Consider the following 24930-nt stretch of genomic DNA (forward strand, 5'->3'; position numbering starts at 1 on the left):
AGCACCCAGCGCTCCACCAGCGGAGTGCCAGAAGTGAATTTGTGCCAGTGTGCTGGGTTGCTTCTCAGCCAGATATATGCTGTTCAGTGTGATTTAAGGAGTCTGTTCTTGTACTGTTGGGACTCTGCGGGCTTTTAGTGCCATATGAGATGTGTATGTTGTGTATACATACACATATATATACACACACACACGTACACATAAACTTGCACAAGGGGAAGAAGCAAAGGTGCAGAGTGAAGCAATGGTGTTTTAATCAAGAATGGCTGTGAGGGGCACTCCCGGCTCTGGGGATAACTTTTGGGGTCTGAAGGGCTCTGCTCTCGTACATGCTTCCTGAGCACAAGTTTACCCATAATATTGCCATATGTGGCCAGATTGCCCTTCTGTATTGTACTTGTGATACCTGTTAGTCTGGTGTGTGCTTATATTTTAATTCTGAAGTTGGGAAAGGTCATGAATCTGCGCTGGTAACAGATGACTGCCGGTGTGCTACATGCAGACCCGCACGCTGGAGGGCTGTCCCGGGCTGAGGGTCTCTGTTTGTTATGGCAGTGTGTTGTCGATGCAGGAGAATTTCTATTTTTGCCATGTGTAGCCTCCTTTTCTTGTCTTTTGGGAGAGGATGGAAGTCTCCAGGTACTTTCCTCGTACGTACATTGCAGATTCAGTATTTCCAACAGTACAGCAAGATCCATTAAGAGGATGGAGCACAAGCTGGAATTTGGGTAGTGGAAATGTTTGCATGTGCTCCGAAGTGTGAGCAGGTGTAATCAGGGGGTATTTTCACACTTACACTAAAGGACATGCGTAAATGAAAATCGGTTTCTTTCATTCAGCTACAATTTAATGAATTTTGCCTGCCTTAATTGAGTTCCCAAGGTCAGTGCTTTCAGGCATTCAGGTTGTCGTAGGTTGGCTGATGCTTTCGCTACTGCTTCAAAGACTGCTTAATTTTGTAGCATGTTGAAGTAATTAAAGTCACTGGTGTAGTCTAAAACAAGCTTTCTAATGCCTATTACCACAGCTGTTCCTCAGTTTCTCTCTCAGGATTAGTAATTTGATGCTTTTAGATATCTGGCTGGAAGAAAAGAGCAAAAAATAAAGCCTAAATATATCAATTTGGATAAAACCACAGCCCTCCCCACCCCACCCCCACCCGCAAATAGATACGTCCCACAGAGAAAAAATAGTATTTAAAAATATATATTTTAATTAAAGCAGCTTTCGGTATGCATCATGAACTTGCACAATTGCAACTTTCTCATTAGAAAACTAAGGAATGAAGTATTTAAAACGAAGAGTCACTTGCATTGTTTGAGATTTGAAATTTTTTTTGTTTGAGATTTTATTGAGCCTTGAAAAATGTGGAGCCTGATGGTTTTTTCCTCCAAAGTCATTTGGCATCACCTCAGAACAGCAGTTGTACTGGTTTGGGGAATATCCCCAGGTCATTAGTTCTGGTTTGGACACCAGAAGGGCTGTGTCCCCGACTGCCTCGACGTACGTGGAGTCAGCCAGGGGTGGTGCTGCACTGGTGGGTGAGCTGGACCATAGGTGGTGGGAAGAAATAACACATGAAGGATTGCTCTGTGTCCTCCTGCAGGCTTCGGTGTGAGGAGGGGTTGCAGCTGGGAAGGGGTTGCCCCCAGCCCCACCAGCCCCTTCTCCCCAGTGCCACTGGGCAGGTGGATGGGGCAGCTGCTGGGGCAGCTGGGGCAGTGGTACCAGGTGGGGGGGGGTCTCCTCTTCCTGGCTACGAGCATATGGGAGATACGCTGCTGGGCAGGGTCAGGAGTCTCATACTCCTATCTATTTTTAATAAATTGGGAGAAAATTTACACCATTTTAGTATTCATCTCAGCCATTTAAATATGTGACTCCCCCCCTCATGCATGTATTTTTTTTGTCTAATTATAATTTTCTGACATACTTTCTTCCTGGAAGCCAAAGTTATTAGCGTTTATCCTCCCAGGACTGAATGCCTCAGTTAATCTCTGAGTCATTCTTCCAATTACACATTAATTTATCCAGTATTGCTCTTCGCTGCTAGGAGCAGTAATGAGAAACACACCAGTCTCGGACTGAAATTTGCTGAAGGGAAGGAGTAACAAGTCTGTGGTGTATCTTTGGGGGATGACTCGGTGAGAGGTATACTGAAACACACAGAGTGTTTGGGAAGGCAATTGGGGGAAGTGTGATGACTGATTTACTCCATGGAGCTTTGCAGTATGCAAGTGGGTGAGGAGGAACTCCTCAGGGGTTTGGTGCCTGCATGTCTTCTCCCCCTCGCTTTCCCTCCTGACTCTTGGGATGCCAGCTTCTAAATTAGCCTCAGCTTTCTCCCTGCTAACCCATTCAGGAGAAGATACGGATTGCTGAAGGCATCTAGTGCTCTGGTTTGCAGATCGACCACAAACTTGCGAAAGAAATGACTTGTCATCTGGGCAGCTTGAGATCACTCTTCCCCAGGTTTTCTTGGGGGGTGGGGGAAAGGCAAAAAAGCAAATACTTAGCTGTTTATGTTATTCAAAATAGAAAATGCTCTTAAAGTTATTCTTGAAAGATGCAGGTGGAAAAAATGGAGGCTGAAATGCTTCAGCTGTTTTCACTGCAGTGCAGCCTGCAGTGTCTGTAGCCCAAGCCTTGGACTGACGGGCATAAAGACCTGTTTGAGCAACGGAGCCAGTTGTCCTGAAGAAGCCGGTGGGGAACCTGTATGACCGAAACATGGGGAAATGGTATTTACACTGGTGCTGTCTGCAAGACAGAGAAATCGCGTGAGTCAGTAAGTCGGTATCTGAAAGGCATCGGCACACAAACCTGCTGTGCAGTCGGGGCTGTCGGTGAAAAGCCGTAAGCTGAAACCCCTTTGGGGTGATGTGAGCTGCAGCGAGGACGCTCCCACAGCGTGGTTGTGCATCACCCAAAGGCAGAGCTGACATCTGACCTACGGAGCTGCTCATGACAAGCTAATGCTTTAAGGAGCTGTAGTGTTGCTTGCCTGGATCTCGCGGTTGATCTGTAACTGAAGCTCTGCCTTGACAGATGGGTCAGACCTGGACTCCTGATGGGGGGGGGTGGGTCCCTTCATGGGGTGCACGCGTTGGAGCGAGGCACAGCCTTGCAGAGCATGTTAGCTGCCGTGACCACTTCACTCTTCCGATCTGTTCCAGCAAGTCTGGATGGATTTTCTCTATGCCCCATGTCTTAATTACTTTGTTGTTATCTGGAAGCAAATTCTGAGAAGCACAACTAAAATAAACATCCCCTCTCTCTTCTTGGAAACGCAGACGCCTGTTTGTTGGGCATGTCTATGACCTCCCAGGTTAATGAGCAACTTTCTGATGCAGTGTGGGGGTAAACCTCTCCTCTGGTTTGGTGTCAGATGGAAAGTTCAGTAGATAGAGGCATTTCCCACTCAGAAATGTAGACGGTGATAAAAGCCTTGATAGAGATGCCTGCCTTTGGGGGAGCATGTGCGGCACGGTACCGCAGTGTGGGGGTTCGGCCAGGGATGGGGTCACTCCAGGAGCAGTGACCTGGTGATGCTGCTGAGCTGGTTTGTGACACCAAATCAGGAACCAGTGCTTCTGGTTTCATTAGCAGTGACAGGCTCAGCTAGAGATATTTTGGCACTGAAAAGCCTGTCTTATAAACCTTATTTGCAGTGATTTATTAGTGTGTCCTTTTTCTTTTTTAATGGACAGTCCTTTTTAAAAATTTTTCTTTTAATAGATGAGTCGACTCATCTATTTAGGCAAATTATATTAAACAATATGTAGAAATAAGATTGCATGGAGCTCTTACTGTTGCTTTGATTAATCAATCTTCCTTTGTTCCATAAACATATTTTTATTCTGTCATCTTCTGTGCTTTTATGCAAAGTGAAATTATTTTATGATAAAGTGCTGTGCTATGTTAAATAATTCTGACAATAAAGAAAGCTTGGACTGTTAGTCCTCCTAACTGCATACTCTCAAACGTTCTTGTTTTCCCTAGACCTTACATGTCTTATGATACTCTTTTGAGATGTATCTTACATATGTTCGATAGAATAACCCACTAAATTATAAAAGATGTGGTGTTTGTGCTGCATTTGTACAGATCCAGCTATCGAATGCAACGGGGGTCACAATTGCCCTCCTTTTTCATGCTGTGTAGTAAAAGAAACACGACTTTCATTTAGTACGGCGAGAGATAATAGGCTTCAACTCGATCATAAAAAGACTTTTCCACTGAGAATTAGCTGCACTGAAGGAAAGGGTGGGAAATTACGTGGATAACAAGAATATATTAAGACCTGAATAATTTTATTCCAAACCTTTTTTACTCCCTTTTGCTTCAGGAAGAACAGGAGTGCCTGGTAAACAGGAATTAAGAAGGAACTTCCTATAGGGTTATCTCGTGTGGTGATGGCTCCCTACAGGGTTTCTCCTGCCTTTTCCTGGAATTGTTAAATTAAATCTGCCTCCAGATGAAATCAGCACTACCGAGTGCCTTGCTGCTCTTGAGGAATGTGGCAAGTCAAGTGCCAGGCTTTTAATACTGTACCTGAGCCCAAACCTGAGCCCGCTGGGTGGAGAAGTCCCGCTCCCGTCGAGATGAGCGGGGTCTCTGGAAGCCAGGCACGGGTGGGGCAGTCTGGTGGGCAACATCCTTTCATATTCGGAGCCTAAGCCCAACAGTAAGTTTTAGAATAAGCCTTAATAAAAAAATCCTTCCTATTTTCTGCTTCAGCAGGTGTTGATCAGATGAGGCTGTATTTGCCATTATATGTAGTAGATTAACCTTGTGGTTGTATTCTGGTATCTATAACTGAACGTGTTCCCATGTTTGGATTAAACCAGTTTTATCTGAATTTACCACAGTTGACTGGCAAATAGAGTGGCTTTGGCTTGTAATTGCTTTAACGCTGCAGTTCCACTCATTTTTAAAGAGAGTTGTTCTTAACTGGTTGAAGGAAAGCAACAGCTTTTGTTATATTCATTAATCACATGCTTGTTAAAATCCAGGGAGCCTCTCTAGTAACAGCACAGCGCTAGTTATATTTCAGTTATTCCTAGGATTGTTAACAAGGGGAGAGAACATGAAAGTCTTGCAGCATTTGCATTGTCACCAAGCTCAAAATAAGCATTGATGAAATTTAACGTGACCCTTTTTCGGTGCTTTTGTTGTAGTCCGTAGATAGTTACCTTCAGCCACCTTTCATTTCCCCCCAAGCACAGCTTATTTAGAGGCGTTGCAAACAGCTAAGCCCTTGTTCTCAAAGATCACATAAGGAGAAATCCTTTAAGATTTTTTTCCTTCCTATTTTTCAGCCTGTGATAGGTTTTCATGGGTGTCTTAAATCCTGCTGTAAGAGTTTGCAGCAGTTTAAAGTCTAATAAACTGCTTCCTAACTGCCTCCTGGGGTGTTTGGACACAGCTTTAACAGCATCCCCAAAAAGTTAAATAGTACCAGGGATGATTTTACCAGCTCAGGAGCAAAGTAATTATAAAAGCCTCGTATAAGATGTGATCATCCTATTGGGAGGAATGACTCAAACCTCAGTTTCAAAAAAACCTAAAAGTCTCATCTTTATTTATACTAAAGGTGAAGTGGTTGTTATGAGACATTTTCTACTGCTGGATTGAAAGGAACAGTTTTGTTATTTACCAAATTTACAAATGAGTTATCTTGGCTTTTTCTTTTCTGTTTTCCTCTACCTCATTTGTATTTCAGTTGCTAGATGGCCCTTTTGAGACTAAAACCATGATTGACATTGGGGCTTTTTGCCATGGAAGATCCTGATGTGACTAGAGAATACCTGCTATCCCCCATGTGATGCACAAAGGGGTCCTTACTCGGACCCCTACGCATCATGTTTGTGGCTGAGTTGGGTACTCAGCCGCATCCCAAGCGCGATGCCGCTGCTGGCAGTGCTGTGGCAGGGTGCTGCGGGAGCGAGGACCCTCAGCTGATGGAAGGGGTCTCTGGGGAGTGGCTGTGGAGAGCTTGTGGTAGGTCTCCCCACGGAAAAAGATTGTGAAACATTCTGCTGAGATTATTTGAGATCACAGTGGCTTTCACGCTAATTTTAAACTTTAAGATGTTTCTCATGGACTGTTCATAGTTGGGTTGGCTCTTCAAAGGTCCGCAGGGACAACTTCAGGCCTGAGAACTTCACCCAGGGAGGCTGGCCAGGAACCCAAGTCTTTCATCTTTTTTATAGTCAAACGTACAGCTCGCTAAACAGGCTGGATCCTGCACAGGCTTAATGCAGCTTAGCTCAGACTGCCCATACTGGTGCTGAGGGAACGGCTCAAAGCCTTCAAGTGAAGCCTTGTATGTGTGTGAGGCTGGGGCCAGAGGTACCGAGAAACTCCAGAACCCCAAAATCTGTACCTTTTGAAAACTAGGCCACTGGGTTATTTCCCAAGTGAAGATCTCCAGCTGGCACACTCCTGACAGGTTAGGAGGAGGCCACATACATCCTCAAGGACCAACTTTTTTTGGAGAAGTCAGTTTCTGTACCTGACCTGCTCGTTACACAATTGTTTCTGCCCTGGTTTCTGTTATGCTGAAAACGTGCAACGTGGCTGGATCTGAGGTTTTGAAGCTTAAGGGTGAGAGTTAAATCCCTCTTCTCGGTAGCACGTATGCAGTGGTTCCATACTGGAAGCAAACGCCTCTGCATGGTAAGGATCAACATCAATGGGCACAAATAAACACGAAGGACCAGGCAGCCCGTTCTGGAAGGTTGTTATGGAAGAACTTGTGCAGGAAAACCTCAGGTTACTGGCTGCATTTGGGTTATGTAGATGTGCAAGACGGCATCTTTTTCCTCTCTGTAGGAGTCACTGCAGTTTGATGTGAATGAGTTACCAAACCCAGGCAGGTCCCCAAAGCCAAGGCATGTAAACTGGTTCATATAATGCTTGTATAAATCTATTTCCAGTTCTCGGGATGAAATGGGATTGTGTGCACTTTCACTTTAATCCTGTTGTATCTTTTATTTTACATCTTTCTTTTAATAGATACTGAAATCCTTGCTCCATTGGGCATCTAGTTTGGGCTGTGTAACTGTGTCAGCCGATGATTTAGAGTGAGTGAAACAGGACCCTCTGTATTCATTCCTCCCGTGTCTCCTTTGAAAGGATGTTTTTCTTCTGGGATCACAGTGACTGCTGCTAGAACTTGTTGGTGGCTGGCACTTAGTGCATTTTTACTACCTTTAGATCATAAGTGTGACATTTGAATGAACCCTCATTAGTGGAGCTTTTTGCAATGTCTTTGCCTTCAGAAGCACTCCAGGCTCTTAAAGCTTGTACGTGGGAGGTACTTTGCAAAGGTCTGTTAGGCATGAGCAGTAGGCTTGGATTTATTTGATGAAAACATGGTTATGGTGTGTAATGCTGGCTGCTCTGGGACAGAAGGCAATAAGAAGTCTCATCTTTTAGCAGCATCATATGTGACATGGCAAATGTGCTGCCATTAGGACGTAGCAGCAAGCATCCTTTGAGCTTGTTAAGCTCTTTGGCTTCCATCAACAAATTTGAGGTGGTGCCTGGTAAAGGCGTTTGAGGTCTGGAGCATCTGGAGAGGCTGGGGAGGCCACTTGGCAGCAGGGGCTCTCCTGGAACACATGTGCCAGTGCCGTCACTGGTGTGTGGCTGGTGGGGGTACATGGTGCTGGAGCCAGTTCAGAGCTGCGGGGGCAGGCGCTTCCCTGACTCCCCCAGCCCTCTGCTCACAGTGGTCCCGCTTCCAGGCATCTCCTTGGTGCTGCCCTGCAGCTTCTGTTGAATAACAAACCCGAATAAATACAGTGGTGTTCACCTCATGGGAGGCATGGGAAAGAGCTGGCAGGAGCAGAGGTCCGTGATGGATGCATGCCCTTTGATAGCCCGTGATGCATCCAGAGCTGTGGTGCATTTTGTGGATTAAGGAGTGGATGCCAGGGCTGGACCCAGGCATTGGCAGGGCAGGGATGGACTCTGGCTTTTTGTTGACAACCCAGTGTTCACTCTTTGGAGGCCTTTTGGCTACACGATGATATTCACGAAAGCTGATCTGAATTAACTTTCATAAAGCAGGTTGTTTAACTTGCTTTAAACCCTCATGTGGACTTGGATTTCAAACAGCCTCACTTTACTGTAATTTACTTCACATTAATTATATCTTAAAGCAGAGTAAAGACCACTTCCTTGGAATTAAAGCAACTTAATGCAGACTGGCCAGTGAATTTTAGATCTGTACCTCCTAGCTAGCTCGGACCGATCCCCCTCTGTGTCTCTGAGCAGGCAGCTCCAGCACCCCGGTGCCCCGTAACATGGCACTCCTCTCCCAAGCAGAAGCAGCTTTTAAATGAAGGACTTTGATGGCCTAAAACTGCCTCACCTCTATTTTTATCCCTGCTGGAAATAACCTTCCTCCCTGCTGAGGAACATACATCGGACGTTACAATTAAAACCACCATTGTAATTAAAAACTATCTACAAGACACCCTCTGCTCTGCTTAAAATTGGAAAATTCTGTGGAAAGACCTGGAGAAGCTCTCGGTCTCTGTTATCTCAGTGACAAGTTTCACTGGCAGCCTCAAGGCTACTGCAAATGTGTTCTTTTTATGTTTAAATCACAACTGATAGCTTACATACAGTTTACACAAGAGACGGGGGATCCACGCTTATCTACCTGTTGCCAAAGCGCATAAAACTAATAACGTATTTTAAAGCAAAATGATGTGTGAACACTGTGGCTAGAGCAAGAGCATTTGATGCTGCTTCCTCGCTGCTTCTATAGAAAGATGATAAAAATTCTGCAAGGAAACTTAGGGGGAAGAAAAAGGTGCTGTGCAAAAGTCAGCCATGGCCTGTGAGTCTGCTGGTGTTCGGTGGTTTTGAAAACAAGGCTTTTTTATTCGTGTTATGAAAAGAAAAGGGGCCACCTGGTATATTCCCTCTGCTCTGGTTGCCAAACCAGCACAAAAAAATGACAAAACCCTTTACGGGCTGGTTAAGGTGCTGGTGTCGTTCTGCTGTAATTTGTCCATCTGCTATCAAGCGCGCTTCTAGTTTGATAGGAAAAAACCCACTAAACTCAGAAACATTTCCTGGGGGCTGGGTGTTCTTTCATCTGCCAGCCGTGTGACCAAAAAAGCGCTGCTTTTTTTGGGTGATGTCCCCTAAGGCCTGGAGGAGAAACTAGCCATCTATCCCACGCAGGAGACAAATAAAATCGGTCACTATAGCAACTGAAGTAAATGTTAATCATGCTAAATATAGTTCTCCCCTGGCGCTGCGCTGTGTAAAAATAACTTGCACGTTGGGTCCCCACCTTTCAGGGTGCTGTGCTGCCGGATTCCAGCCCTGACCATGGCTGGCCTGCTGCATGATGAATGAGACCCTGCGGGATGACTCCAGGCTGAGAGCTGGCTGTTCCCTCCTGCAGGTGACTAGTAACCCCGAATGTCCTGGGGAGTTACCCCCCTGCCTCTCCTGCAGGTCGTCCTCCTCCCGAAGGACTTCTGCTTGTTCTGCTTCTAATATGGGTCTTTTTAAAGCGCAGCTTGTATTTATGTTTAATTCGCAGTGAGGGAGGGGGTGGCTGAGAACCCATCTGCTTAAAACTAGGTGTCAGGCTATGAAGCAAGCCCTCATAGCTGGGGAGAAAATTCCCATCGGCTGAAGAGACTTTAGCTCGGACACCGTGTTTCTTCCTGAAATGGGGCCAACGCTCCTTCTGGATATTGCAGGAGAGAGTATTTGAAAACTCTTCCAAAGTGCAATGTGATGTATGCCTCTGGTGGGTGACAGCCGACGTGTCCCATGGGTCAGCGCGAGGCTCCTCCGCGTGCACGCTGCCAGCATGGTGCCTGTGCGGCAGGTACCTGCTGTAATCCTGCTGCATCCTTTGGTGTGCTTGCCCGATGCTTCGAACTGTTTGAAATTAATTTGCTGTCTTGTATCAGTTTAGCGTGACCCTAAACCCGATTCTTGGATTTGCACACGAATACTATGCGGAGTCTCTCCTGGGATGTCCTAGGGGTTTACAAGGGCTTCTGTGTGCAGTGAAATGCCTGTTTTCAAAGCTAGGTGGCTTTTCCTTATCACCAAAAAAAAAAAAAAAAAAAAAAAAAAAGATGCTAGGAATGAATTTTGAGTCATTTAGCTATTTTTTTCAGGTGTCAAAAGTGCTGAAGAGCAGGCAAGAGAAGGCTGAACGCTTGCCTGCTTGCTGAATGCCCCACAGTACTGCTGGTTACACTGCTACAATGCTTAGTTTTGAAAAAATTCCGGTAAATTGTTATGAAACGATCAACTCCTTTAATGACAACCATTGCAGATAGCAAATTTACTTGCTGAAATTGAATGATGAGCTGCCCATAAATATCAGAACGTATAGGGCTGTATACTTGTTGAAACAAATGGGAGCTGTATCCATTCGAATCTCACCCCAGTTTTGGAGGTGTAAGTTATAATCTGGGGGGTTGGTTTGTGTTTGTGTTGTTTTGCTTGTGGTGTTTTTTGTGGTTTTGGTTTTGTGGGGTTTGGGGGGGGTTGGTTGTTTTTTTCTTAAATAAAATTGATATCACCTGGATTGTATCATCCAGCAAAATGGTTGAAGTATCCCAAAAGCAACTACAGGGCAGCACAAATAAAGCACAGCCACCGTCTCCCCGGTGTCGTGTGTCGGGAACGGTAGGAAGGCTACGGCAGGGAATTATGTGAAGGCTTGGGTGCACAGAGCTGGGCTGCTGCTGGGTTTCTCGTGCTGCTTCACCATAAAACCATCATACCCAGCAGCGCGGGTGCTGGGCACAGCCTGCAGCCGCCCAGTTAAACCGCTCGGATCGGCAGTGTTGAAAGCCCAGCACGGCCCTTCCCGTGTGCTTGAAAACCACGAAGGGCAAAGCAAACGTGCTTAAAAAAGTTTGTATGGTCACTGGACTATGGGCTTAATGCATTTTCTGCTGAAGGGGCGTGTGCAGAAAAAAAACTTCCAGTAGCTCTTGGAACAAAACCCCCTTGGACCTGCTGTTAGCCTGGATTGCCCCTGCCTGTGCTAACTAGCCATTAAGCCCAGTGCCATCCGTTCCATAGCCATGGCACTGCCTCCTCCTATTGCAAGGCGAGATACCATTTGCTATAGTAGGCTAAATTAATGCTAAGTGCAGACAGAGAAAGCTGAATCCTTTTCTGGAAGTGGATTTTTGTTGTTGCTGTTACCTCAGCCAGCAGTGGGAATTTATTTTTGCCTAAGCTTTGCCAGACTTTTTGCCTGGGAAGAAAGCTGAAGCCTCCCAAATGTTTAGGAAGGATTTGAAACCCTTTAGGGCTGCAGTATTTCACAGGTGATCTTTCTGGAGCATGCTTAATGGTGGCAATCCCATTTCTCAAGTTGCTTTGCCTGCTTACTTGTGAAAGCATGGAGAGTCCAAACTGTTTTACTTGCACATAGGAAATAAGGCTAGCAAGGTACAGCACGGGAATATTTTTATTTATTAACATCCTGCATGTTTCCAAACAGCATTGGGGCAGTTACAAGCCACTTGCTGGAGCAGAGATACAGGTGGTGTTTGCCGCAAGTTACAGGGTTAATGGAACAGAAACTAACAATTTGTCTTGAAAACATAAGTATGTGTCACAAGCCACAAAATATTTAACACCTCAAAGACATGCACCAAAGCCAAATCTGTATGCTCTAAGACAGAACAGATTCTTGCATATACAAAAATCACCAGTCATAGAGCTGCAAAACTAATATTAGTGTAGAAATGCGTACTGGAATTGAATAATCCACCTAGAGACAATATCACTGAAAGGATAAAATGAATTGAAAAAATCCTGGTGTGCTTTGTAATCTGAAAACAAACCGCCCTTTAAAAATTGTGTGCTTGGGAATAAATAATTGATGTGTATTCATTAGCAATAAGTGCTTCCATTGCTTTGATTTCATCCGCTAATACAACCTCAGCAAAAGCCTCGCTTCATGGGTTCAGCTTCTCTATTTGAAACCATTTGGTGTTATTTAGGTTATTACTGCAATTGTGGCTTGGGGATAAAAAAAGCAATGGGTGGCGCAGTAATGCGTGAGTATGGGAAGGCTTTTGGTAGCATTGCAAAAAAAAAAACCCCACCACCAAACAAACCGCATCCCTGTAAGGAAAAGACAGCTTACGATCACCTGTAAAAATAAAACAAAATATCTATTTGGAACAGAGACTCTTGTAGCAACGAGCACAATGTGCTGCGTGGTGGTGCAGAGGTGGGGATGGAAACTGCCCCGAAGGAGGTGGCTGTGCCTCTGACGGGGCACGCGAAGGGCTTTGGCGTTGGGTGGTAAAACCGAAGGTGTCAGACCTTCCAACAGGAATAACTTGTGGTAGCTCCGAGCGCGTTGGGCAGGCTCAGTGGATGAGGCGGGTTATACAGCGTTTGCATCGCCCTGGAGGGAGGTTTGGAGACACCCAGCGCAGGCTGCTCGGGCAACCTGCTGATCCTGTGGAGGTTTTGTGGCAGTCGTTTCTCCTCGGCACTGCCGTCTCTTGAATGTAATGCTGGGTTTTAAGGTTGTTGATGGTCTGATCTGGGGCTAGATGTTTTTACTTCCAGGAAAGAATTCCGGATAGGTTGCTGCATCCTCACTCCTGGGCAGCTGCAACTGGTGACTGTGCCAAAGCCCGTAGTGGTTCGGTTATTCCTGAATGTGACACCTGTACATATATATAGGGAAAGATCTAACATGGGCAATTTGAAATGGGTCCAACTCATGCAGCAATCAAAAACATCCAATTAACTTTTTCCTCCATGTTACTCAGCCACCTGGACCTCTGCGTGTCGTGACTGTGGCTCAGCTCATGCCAGGTAATTAAAGCAATGTGATACCAGTTCTTGATAGATACCTTGGCACCGCTGTGGGCATGCTGCAGTGTGAAGCTCATCTGAAAGGTGGCATTTCCATGTAGTTTGGGATTTGAAAAGTAATTACTCACAGAATGCTGCTATTTCACGGTTTCCTTTCCATTTGGGATGACAAATATTGTCATAATATTGGGATTGTGCTCGGAGTTAATGAGGGAGAAGGTTGTTCCGTGTTTGTTTGTTTTTAATTCTTTCTCCAGCTGTACTTCTGAGGCTTTCCAACACTTTTCTGTTTGTAGAAGATACCATCTGTCCCTTCAGTTTCCAAAAATGGTCCAGGAGGAAGATCCTGTAGAAGGTCCCCAACCAGCTTTCCTGATGGGGTCACAGGGAATATTCTGGGTAAAATTACACGATACAGACTACAGCTGAATGCTGCGGGGTTTCACCTGGTGTAACTGAATGCAGCTGCACTGCTCACAGCCTACACGGGCTGGGCTGGCCCGTTTGGCTCCACAAATACTCAGATAACCACACTGCTAAAAATTTGGAATCAGGCTTGCTTTTGTCTTAATGCTTACAGACTGGAAGGTTACTAGAGGTGAGGGCTTTGCCCAGCTGAGTGCTGCATATTTAGAGAGTTGTTTGTGCACTGGGTGTTAGGAGGAAATTATTCTTTGGTGCAATAACTTTGTAAGCTGATAAGTAAAATAATAATAAAAAAATTATCCCTGAGATGCTTGGTTTCTCAAGCTTCAGCTGCAGTTTCCATACTTTGAAACACATCCAATATATGCACTTAAAATTTTAGTAGAGCTTTAATTCATAACTGCTGTTCTTCGTAACCTCTTCAGGGTTGTACTGAAAAGTGAAGTGAGATGTTTAAGGTACAGCGCAATCCAAACTAGAGAGAGACCGTCTGCAACGTGGAGGATAACCTCTTGGCAGGCAGATGGTTTCTTGGAGCTGCCCTTGGCAGGGTGCTCTGGGTCTCTGTTCTGTTATTGTTGGGGTTGGGTGGGTGGGTGGGTTTTGGCAGAAAGCCTTTAGAACACGGGCTTTTGTAGCGTTGGGGGGGGGGGGTTGTTGTTTTGGTTTCCTGGGGTTTTTTTGAACCTATTTGTAGAGGCATCTGTGGCTTTTATTTTATTTACTTCCAAATTATATTACTTCCAAAACTCCCATCAAAACCCCCAATGTTTGATTAGGGAAGTTTTTGAGAAACAGAGAAATGGCTTATTGGTGAAACCACCTGTGAGGAAGCAGATGGGCAATTCTTCATGAGAAACAAAGCTGCAAACTGAGGTTATTTGGCAAAACTCTCGATGTCTGGACTCAGCCTCCCCAAACACAGCAGCAGCCTGCAGTGTTCCCCCGGCAGCCTGGCTGAGCTGTGGCAGCGGGGCACCAGCACAGCTCCCCTGGCTGTTGGGGTGTCTTCTGGAGGGACATGGGGGTCCTTGGGGGGCTGCTTGGCCGCTGCAGCATGCAACAGCACCAGGGCAAGGACTTGTTGCTGGAGTTCGTGGTGGCTTTGTTCCATCCCAAAAACATCAAAAAGCCCCTGTAAAACAGTCACATGTACATTGGGAACAGCAAGTTAGGAGGAGTTTTAGTCCTTTCGCTTTTTAGAAGATGAGTTTCATCTTACGGTCTTTATACTCACTTAAGCTCCTGGAACAGTCTGGAAAAAAAACCATGGATGTAATATTTTGTATTAGAAGTTGAACTGTTTTGTAGAAAAATATATGTCCTCATACTAAGTGGGAACTGGTGCTGAGATCAGAGTGTCTCTATAAGCTAAAGTGGGACGGGGTCCTGGGGAGCAGAGCTGGGGAAGCAGCTGGTTGCCTTGTCCCTTCGTCTGGACATACGAACCAGGCACGTCAGTGAAAGAAGACTAAGCCCAAAGAGCGTAAAAGAAGTCGCTTTGGCCAGTGTTCCGTGAACAAGCCACTGCAATATCTCAGCACTCCAGGGGACAAGTAAAGTCCAGACAGGGCGTTTTGCCTGCTTGTGGTTTGGATGCTGTATTTATTCTGGGGTGGTTGGGTTTTTCCATTAATATTTTAGATCAATTTGTATTTTCATTATCCCTAGATTGAAATGTAGTACAGAGGGGAGAGAGCCAGAAAGGAAATGTTTGGACAGCCCTGTAACAGTCATCCTGTGTCTTTATTTAATAGGCTATTACTGACTATATAGTAATACAGAGAATAGAAAGGAGCAAATGTTTTTCAGCCTGTTTGCAGGTTTGTAGGAGCATGTTACCTGACAGAGCTGGCTGCGTGCTGGGACGCAAGCACAGCCGGTCTGCTGTGGCACAGAGATTTCAGGGAGCACTGGTGGATCACTGCTGCCAGCCTGCAGTCAGGTTGTTGATATATCCCATTATTAAAAGCATGGTAGGGATGGAGCTAACTGAATTGCCAATGAAAGCGATGCTGGCTGCTTTGATTTGTGCTTGGCCAGGGAAAAGGTGAGAGGCTGTGCAATGTGCTTGGTTTAAGCGCCCAGGTGGGGTTGGCTCCCCATCCATGATGTGAGGGATTTGTTTCAGCCACATGGCAAAGCACACTGTGCGGCTGGGAGTGGAGGGAGCCTCTTGCGTGAAGCCAAGGAAACTGCCTGGAGCAGCAGAAATATCTATTTTAGATCTTACGGATTGTCTGCATGACCTCCTTGCAACGGCAGAGTCAAATACTGATAGCTCACCTCTCTCAGGTCAGGAGCCCAAACGGCTTTACTGGTAACTGTACAGCACAGCTGATGGCAACAAGCTCGGACAACTCTTGCTATCAACAGCCAAGTAAGAAAACATGCAGCTTTTTTGTCGGCAGCCTTGTGCGCTAGGGAAAACAGCTTTGGAAAAGTTTGACACAATTTTTGTGTCAGCTGAAATATCTTTTTTTTAAATGAGAAACTGAAATTTCTCAGGAATTAAAGCCTTTCTTCATAATAAATAAAAATATAATTTGTTTTCATCAGCCTCTCGCCACTGAGCATTGAAATATTAAGCAGCTTGAAAACTTGTGGGGAAAACTGTCTGGTTTTCTGGGTTTTGCTTTTCTGCCCCTTCCCCTTGTAGTCATGTTCATGTGTGTGGGTGAGTCTCTCGCCAGCCATTTTTCTATAGTTGCTTAATCATCAGTAAATTTCTGTTACAGTCTAAGAGTCTCTTTTGTCAGTTTAACCTTCACCTACCCCTTTGCCTGCAGGCATTTGCTCGATGGGAATGTTATTTTATCTGGCTTGTTCTCTGATTTTTATCTAGCCTGATTAGAGGGGTTTAAGCGTTTACAAAAGCAGGGGGGGGAAGCCTGGACATAGAATTGTTTCGAAATACTGTGAAATTAGAGGGAAATGAAAGCTGCATCTGTTATCAAGGTATCTCCCATAGATTTCCATAGCATCAGGAATGCTGTCAGTGTTCAACATGGTTACCTGGATGACCAGCATCTTCTGTTTGCACCATGAGCCTGGTGCTGCTGGGTGGTCCCGCCGGACCCGGGAGGGTGGCTGCAGCCCTTTGGCCCTTCTCAGCCTTCAGTCTGGAAAATGCCCCGTCAGGTTTTTTGCACATCAAAAAGGCAACAGGGGTGCTGCTGGAGACAACCACCCTGGTCTGGATGGAAAGGCAAGGGGAGGTTCTGGTGCAGGTCTCGTGGTACCAGGCAGGCTGTGTCTCCTCGGGTGCTGGATTGCTGCTGGCAGACGGATTTTCCTGCAAGAACCTCTCTTGCTGGGAGCTGGCTGGCTGCCAGCTAGTCTGTGCTCCGGCGCTTGGCAGCATAGCTAGCTGTTATCCCAGGGGTCAAGGAAAACTCCGTCTCAAAACAGGAATAAAAATTCTGTGACCAGCACATAAACCCACTGTGACCAGTGTTAGGTGATCCAGCAGCCAAAAAGGTCAGGCATCTAACATTTATATATAAATAAATGCCAGTGTTTTGAGTGCTGCATGAATGAAATGCACTGGCTCCTGGGAGTTCCTCTTGTGCCCATAGCTGTGGGGCTTAATTTCTGGATACAAGAATAGACTGGCCTGCAGTGTTAGCTAGGAAGAGCGGGCTGTGCGAGAGCATGGACGTGATGGAGAGGGTTGGGGGGGGGGGGGGGGCGGAACGGTGGAGGGAGCACTGAGCTGTGCTGAAACATAACCTCAGCCAACACAGGTGAACTTGTTTATCTTGTGTGTTTTGGGGTTGGGTTGGTTTGGGGTTTTTTTTGTTTGCATGGTATGCTAAGGAATAAATCCCACTTTATCTTGCTCTGTCCATCCCTTCTCCCTCACTTTTGAATGAGTTTTGGAGCCAGATCTAACAAAGGAATTAGCAATGCCTCTTTCCTAGATGAGTTTTATGAGGAGGGGCAGCTGGGCAGAGGTGGGAGAACCAGAACGAAACAGCAGGATAAGCCCAAAGGACCTGGCAATCCTCACTGGGTGCTGCTGTGGGCAGAGCCTGCAGGCAGGCGCTTGTGTGTCCGTGGCTGTGCTGCTGGCGGAGCAACAGCTGGGCACGTGTGTGTGCATGTCCCTTGTGTGGAGCTGGCTACGGCCCCTGCGCTTGCACGAGGGCCAGAGGTGCAGCGAGCTGCTCTGTTGGGGGAGCAAAGCTGTCAGCCCCTGCAGAAGAGCTCAGTTGGGAAGGATTTCGCATGAGTATGAAACATTAAAACCAACTGTGTCGGCATTTTCCGATCTGAGGTGCCCCTGCTGCCCTTAATCGTGAGTGCAGTGAAACTCGGAGTATGGACTTGGTTGCCTGCCCTGAGTATGGAAACCTGAACACTGGTCGCAGCCAAAATACTCACTGAGCAATGAAAACCAAGCAGGGTTTAGAAACAAAAAACTACAAAACAAAGCGCATATGTAACCCTAGTAGTAAAAATTTATGGTGAATTTAAGGGATGGGTGTTTGATGTGGATAAACCCAGTTTAATTTGTGTTCACCTGCTGCCTCTAAGCAACCTATTTAGTGAAGAGATTAATTAAGAAAGCATCTGTAGAAAAGATAACTCCTCTGCACAGTCTGTGTTGTTTCATAGAGTGACCCTTCCAGCCCATGAACGTGTTAAGATTAGCCTGTCGTGTTTTCAACTGCCTCTCTTGGTTTGCTGGAGGTTGTGTGTTTGAAGTGATGCTCAGTTATCTCTGTGGGGCAGGGAGCCTGGCCGGGGAGCAGGGCAGGCACAGAGCAGGCTGCTGAGTGCTGAGTCAGCCAGACTTGATGGTTCTGCGACGGGATTTGGGCTGGGATGGCAGTTATCCGTTACTGCAATTAGCTCAGGGCTTCCATCTCTCCCCTGGGTACCAGGGCTAACAGGTGATGCTGCTGCAGTTTATAAAGGTGGCTCTGGCTGGTGCTGCTCCCGGGCACAGGAGCAAGGCTTGGTGGGGTGTAACAACAGTGAAGCGCTGGCGGACGTTGGTCTGTTTGGGTGCTTTTCCCCTGGTAGGGGATGGTAATATCCTCTTCCATGTTCCATCACGAAAGAATATATTTTTAAAAATAACTAATAAAGGAGAAGCAAAAGAATTATTTGTGTCACAGGGAAGAAGCCAGGAGTTCTGCAGGAGGCTGAGCACGAGCAAAGAAAGCAATGTACTCACCCGAGCTTAGTGCAGCAGTGAGCAGACCTGATGGACAGTGTCACAGAAACTTCTTCCCCCCCCGGAATTTCTCATGCCCCAGTGAAAACAGCCACAGTTACTGCCAGACTTCAAATCAATCCTTTACCATCATAATTTGTTTTCAAGAGACAGTGATTTACTACTTGCGCTTCCTAGCCGCTTCCAAAAATAATTTCAAGTAGAGGGTTTGCTGGGCTCATGGAAACAAATTATCCACCTGTTATAAAACAGGCAGAAATGCAAAGATCAATTACATGTGCCTGACTTAGTGGAGCTGAAGCTGGTTGAGGGACTGGACTAGTTCTGATGCTCTCTGCTTGTTCTCTGTAGATCTCTGTTCACCCCCCCTCCTTCTCTTCTGCGCGGTTATTCTCTGTCCCTGCATGAGGGGCTACCCCAGCTCCTGCCCCTTCTATGCTGTGCATCACCTTTTGCGTCTTTTCTCGTGAACAGCACCGCCTTCCCTTAGCTTGCACAAGATGATGTAGCCTACTGGGAAGGGAGAGGGGAAAGTTTCATGATTTTGAAACATTTCCTGGACTGAATCATGAGTTTCCCCTCTGCTGGGTGTAGGACTGCAGCTGGGACCAGGACACGGTCCTCCACACACACGCAGAGTGTGGGGAAGGGCTCTTGTGAAACCCAGCCATCTCCAACCTGGCAGCGGGGTGGACACATCAGCTTCCCTCTGCTGGGGTCACCGGGTGCAGTTGACACGATTCATGGAAATCCTGCGCGTGCTGATTAAGGGAGAGTACATTTTCTGGTTTGGCCATTTCTGGGAACCTTTCAGACAAAGTACAACTAAGTGTACCAGGGAAAAAACTTGCTCTTTGAGCTCTAGGGACTAATTAGCAGCAGGAGGAAGGAAGAGAAGCAAATGCAAACAGTACTGCAAGAGGCACGAAGCAAGGAGGAGTCATAGGGCCCGTTTTTAGTGGGTTAGGAAAAAGAAGGGAGAGAAACCTTTGCACAGACTGAGTGGCAGAAAAAGCAGGTAGATGGCCTTATAAAGCTTCTTCTACTCCTTTATTTTATCTGATGAACAATTTTCTTCTGCAGAGATTAGACCCTGACAGCCTCCTGACTGTATGAGCCAGAATCTAGTTGAGGTGTATTAGCTGAACAAACGTGAGCTGATGCTGTGAGTGTTCCAGGGGATGCAAACGGGGGTCAGCAAGGGGGTTTCAGAGCAGTTGAACAGACACAAATCATCATGGGAGGGTCTGTCTTTTCCCTCATGCTACTGTCAAAGGGTCTGGCATCCTCCCGAGCAGGCTGTGGCATGGCTGGAAATGTGGCCCCAGCTCTGCACAGCACCTTTATTCTTCACCTTGCCTCAGCTCACCGTTTCCATTTGCAGGACTGGGAGGGACTGGAGACTGAAACTGGCAGGGTGATCAAATCCCAGCTGAGGAGACTACTGGTGTCTGTACCTGTACTCCAGGTATCTGTACTTGGAGTCTCCAAGGAGAGAAAAGCAGGGTCAAAGCAAAACTCTTGGGCTGAACTGACAGCTGCATGCTGTGATGAAGCACTTCTATTTTGTGTTGACTATAGTTAAACCCCACGTTCTCTGGCTGCTCATTGTGGAGATGAGGACGATGTTCAGAATGTGCTGCTCTGCTTCCTGACTCATGGGGCTGAAATTCATCTTTTTGGATGAGTAAAAGGGATCGTTTGTTATGCACACAGCAATTTTTTTAGAGGAAGTTTCCAAAAGGTATGAGTCAGTACATGACGCCTATTCTGAGATGGAGCTGGGCAAGGTCAGGAATTCATGTCTTGCTGGAAGGGTATGGAGCATGACAGTTACTCGCTTGCTGTGTGCAATGTTTTGAAGATATTATAGAGCCTCTGTCTTGTGTTCACCACCTGTTGAGGGTAATCCTGAGTCCAGCCCTCTAGCTGGAAGTAAAGCCCTAGGTACATCTAGAGCCCCTTGCCTGGTACTCTCCTCCCATCTATTTTCTGGCACTCTGCATGGCAAGAGGAGCAAAACGTGGGATTTGAAGCAAGCTGTGCTGTCCCCTGCTCCAAGGTCAGGTCCTCCGCAGTGTTTTCAGACAGATCCTCGCTGGTCATGGTTCCTTCCAGCTGTTAGGAGGGGTAGAGTAAGACAGAAGAGCGGCTGAAGGGTTTGGGGGGCGTTAAAGAGTAAATTGGGAAAGGGAAGGTTGGTGTTGCAAAGCAGAGGAGTCAGTGTGGGCACTGCGCTGTGCTGGGGCATGGCGTAGGGTAGCAAGGGTTCACGTCCTTACAAGTTTTCATGTATCTGAATCAACTTCAAACAGTATCTGGTGCCTTTACACTTGCCAGAACATTGATTTCCTCTCCTCCATGTCTAACTTGCTGTTCATCAAATTGTGTCTGGAAAGGAAGGCCCCATCAATTGCTGTTTGGACATGTGGGAAGCTGGTTATCCAACTTCCAAAAGCCCAGGCTTGTCAATTAAATTTGCTCCTTGTAGCCCTTTTTCTGTGCTTCCTTCTCATTTGGTTTTTCAGTGATGTCACCAATACACTCTTGATTTCCTCTCCCTATTTCTGTAATTCTCGCATACATTGAATCTGAATAAATGCAAAAGTAACATTTTACTTACCCGTTTGTTCAGAAATACGTAGATGACGGGCTTGTAGGCTCTGCTGCTTTTGGCAGGTTTGGGTGGGAGGATGCTGGCTGCGGGAGTGATGAGACCAGATTCCTCATTTATAGCTCTAAGTGCCACAGCTGCTTATGGCAGCCAGCAAAGGAGAAAGCAAATTGCCATTGTCACCACCACAGCGACCGGGATGCGCTGCTCCTGGGTCCGTCCCGTCCCTTTGCTGCTGCCGCTCACCTGGGTGGGAGAGAGGCACAAGTCTGCTGTTAGCACCGCTTGTGCTGGGAGCAGGTGGTGATGCACGGGAGCTCCTGGAGTGGCTGTGCTAGGGGCAGGGTTGGAAGCATCATCTGGAATGTTGCTGGCTGGAGAAGAGGCAGCTGATGTGGGCAGAGTTTGCATGTAAGGTACCCAAAGCGTGTGCGGAATAGTTGGAATAGGGTTAGCGATAATGCTGTTCATCTAGAATAGCCTTCTCCAGCTTTCTCTAAATCACAGCATCTAATCTGAGAATCCTGGGCAGGAGGGGAGAAGGGGAAGCCTGCCTTGGGCTAACTGGCCCTGGAGGACAGCTGGACCCAGTGCTCCCAGAAAGACTGCTTGTTCAAGTCCTGCTGGGAGTGATGCACCCAGCCACGGATGAAATGCTCCATACCCAGGGGCACTGAGGCAGGACAGGAGACAGGCAAGACCATGAAGAACAAGGGGTTTGGAGAATTTTCTCTCCTGAATCTATTGGAAAAGTCAGCAGTTGAATTCAACTGATTTATAACAGGCTCCTTCTCCGCACTTGGGGCTCATGCGTACTCCGAAGTAAATCACACCGTGTATAAATATAGCTGCGTCATCCCTCACCCTTGTTTCCTAGTTTTCAGTATGTTTTGAAAATTGGACCTTTTACTGATCGCAGTGCAGATATTACACAATAAAGTGCTGCAGTAAGCATGAGAAACTAACCATTACGAGCAGTTTTAGGGGGAATCCAGCGGGATGTATTTGTGTGCTGGAAGTCACCTTGAGACTAATTAAAAAACCCAACCAAAACTGTTCAAAAAGTAGAACATATCTGTAATTGCCTGCTGAGGGAGCTCGAATACCAAGTACTTTATAAATTTCCTCTTAATGTGCAAATGAAATCTTTTATGACACTTGTCTGATTTAAAAGAAAAAAAAAAAAAAGTGGTATTTGCCACTAGGCAAATAAAGTTGTTAATCAAAATATTTCTATTAGTGAGAAGTGAATATTTCACTCGGAGACACCCACAGGCATCAGTAGCTCAGATTTATTCGCAAACATCTCCGGCAGAAAGCTCACATTTATCTTCTTGTATTGTATTTTATGGAGTTGATACGAATTCTGTATGACATCTTCCTTGCTTTCGGATTTTTTCAAAAGTCTGCCATGGCTTGGTGTAAAACTTTACAGAATGCTCAGGCTGTGTGATAAAGTAGAAGCAGCTGGGTTGGGGCACACGCATATGGGGATGGAGGTGAAAGAGTTACATTTTGCATCGTGTGCACCTGGTTTTTAGGCTCCTGAGAAGAGGCAGAGAAAGGCATCGGCAGCTGGCTGCCAGCGTCCTTTATCCCCACACAAAATCACAGTTTCTTTGTGCCTTCCTGAGACCCTCCTGCCCGCCCTCCCATGCCAGGAGACACCCAGGCGGGTGGTGGGTGATGGCTTGCGAGTGGTGCCCCTTGAGGAAAACCAAAGCTCCTTTTTTTCCGCCCCCCACCCCCCCCCCACCCCACCCACCCCCCATTGATTTCTATTGATTTTAGCAAAAGCAACCCAAGAACCCTTTCCTCTTCCTTCAGATAGGGTCAGAGAAGACAAATGCTTTCTGGATGTTTTCCAGATAAAAATCAGCCTGGTCGGAGGCTGGCCATGAGAGTAGGGCTCTGGAGGTGCTTCATGTCTGATAACCTTTAGGAGAGCTCAGTCCCAGGGCAGCTGCTATGATGCCTGGGCTCCAAATCTCTTTCTGAATATCCTGAAGCAGCGTGAGATGCAGCTAACGGGGGAGCTGCTTTGTGCCGCTGGGTTGAACGCTGACGCCAAGCCAGTGGGGTACTTCTGGTGGTGCATGTTCTAGCAGCGCTGTGCGCCCTTCTCAAGCAAAACTGTATTATGTATTACTCTCTTTACTTCTAAATATTTTATCCTTTCCTAAAAAAAGAAAAGCTTGCAGTTCTCAGACTGATGTTGCCAGGGAATGGCTTCACAAGTAAGCAAGGAAAGGTTTTAATTTCCTTGCCAGCAGTAGGAAATTATTATTTTCATCCTATGAGGCCAAAAAGTTTGAATATCCTCCCACTTCTGTAATTCTCCTTGAAGCATTTTTGCTTTCAATTACGAGGCTCCCCGGTCAATGAAGGAAACCTGAGCCCTTGATATTAATATTCAAGTCGCATGGCAGAAAACTTCTGCAGAACTAAAACTCAGCAACCTTGAAATTTATTTTTTTAAAATCTTTAGGAATTTTTTTTCCTAATGATTTCAAAATAAATAGAAAATCATTGAATTTTGAAATGTTTGAAATCATTAGGAGATGACGACTTATATATACCACACAGATCCAGGGCTGCACCCAGACTTGCCACCAGATCACCTCCTGTGCATGGACAAAAGCAAAGAGCTGTGTGATGCTGATGAGTGGTGCTGTGGGCTTTTAGTTTGATTTTTGTCCTGATAACTTCCAGGGAAAGTCAGAGCACAAACCTGACCCAGGTAGCTTGTCTGGAGTCGCTGGCCCGGGGAGGTTGGGACGTCAGCCCAGGTTGGTTCTGGCTCGGGGCTGAGCAGCGCTGCTGCTGCGGCAGTTCAGCACAGGGTTACCCTGGCAGTGCACCGAGCTGCTGTAGAGTGTGCTTCCCTTCTGGTTGGGTCAAAAATCTAAACCTCAATCTGCTGTGCGAGAAATAAAAATAATAACAAAAAAATTCTCACTATTTCCGTAGGTTTTGGTACAGAAAAAAGCCACAGAAAATGTGCTTTTATAGCTTTATGTTTTCTTTGCTGGAAACTGAGTCTGTTTCTCCTAAAAATGATCTTTTCAGTTTTCTAAAATGTATGATGTCTCTGTATCACTCATTCCATATGTTGCACATGTGTTCCAGTATACCGAGTTAGCAGGATTGGGGGGTTCATCTCCAGCCTAGCTGGACGCCCCGGTCACATCTTGCTCTTCCAGTGGTGTTTTCACATGCTTCCCGTAGGTGTTCATTTTTACATGCAAAAAGAACAAAAAGGTCAGGAATAGCTGGGAATCTCTGCAGACACCTGCCATACCCAGCTAAGGTCCTGATGACCACGTTTCTCCTGGGCTCTGTTCAGCGCCCGGTCCCCGCCAGGGGCAGGCGGTGAGGGCTGGCGTTGGGAACCATCGCTGAGCGGTGGAAAGGCAGTTTCCTGGTGGGCTGGAGTCACATTCCATGGCAATTAGGTGAGCAGAGGGAAGGTTAATGTACTGGGAACGTTACTGTGCATTCGTTTTGCCTGTAAGCTGTCCTTTTTGTCTGAGAACTTACTGCAACAGTCTTCACCGTGCCATTTCCAGCTAAAACTCAACTGAAACCTGATCACAAAGATGCCCAGCGCTGGGGCCAATGAAGTATTTGATCTCTTACATTATACAGGCGTTTCTATATGAGCTGGTGGAATATATACTCTCCTAATGCAGCCCATTACTTCAGGGGTTGCTGGATGCAGCAGAAATTTGCTCTGCCTGTTTGCCTCTGCCTGGGGTGTTATAAACCATGACGTGCCTGTGCTGTGTTTAACTTCTGCTGTTAGACAGGGTCCATGGCAGAGATGGCTGTAGACGCAGGAGGACAGTCCCTGTGC

General features: G+C 46.4%; 3 long non-coding RNA genes across 3 annotated transcripts; 1 reads left to right on the forward strand and 2 right to left on the reverse strand.

Moving 5' to 3' along the window:
- Window positions 1-821: 821 nt before the first annotated feature.
- Window positions 822-4687, reverse strand: LOC114016512 (uncharacterized). The gene is made up of 2 exons (XR_003560998.2): window positions 2824-4687; window positions 822-1081 (listed from the first exon to the last, which is right to left on the reverse strand). It is a non-coding gene; the product is annotated as an uncharacterized LOC114016512 (long non-coding RNA).
- Window positions 4688-13929: 9242 nt separating this feature from the next.
- Window positions 13930-16951, reverse strand: LOC129737037 (uncharacterized). The gene is made up of 2 exons (XR_008734389.1): window positions 16291-16951; window positions 13930-14410 (listed from the first exon to the last, which is right to left on the reverse strand). It is a non-coding gene; the product is annotated as an uncharacterized LOC129737037 (long non-coding RNA).
- Window positions 16952-16974: 23 nt separating this feature from the next.
- Window positions 16975-21078, forward strand: LOC106631338 (uncharacterized). Its single transcript, XR_003560983.2, has 2 exons — window positions 16975-19478; window positions 19845-21078. It is a non-coding gene; the product is annotated as an uncharacterized LOC106631338 (long non-coding RNA).
- The last annotated feature ends 3852 nt before the right edge of the window (window positions 21079-24930 follow it).

This window comes from Falco cherrug, chromosome 11 (genome assembly GCF_023634085.1).
Source record: "Falco cherrug isolate bFalChe1 chromosome 11, bFalChe1.pri, whole genome shotgun sequence".
Classification (NCBI taxonomy): domain Eukaryota; kingdom Metazoa; phylum Chordata; class Aves; order Falconiformes; family Falconidae; genus Falco; species Falco cherrug.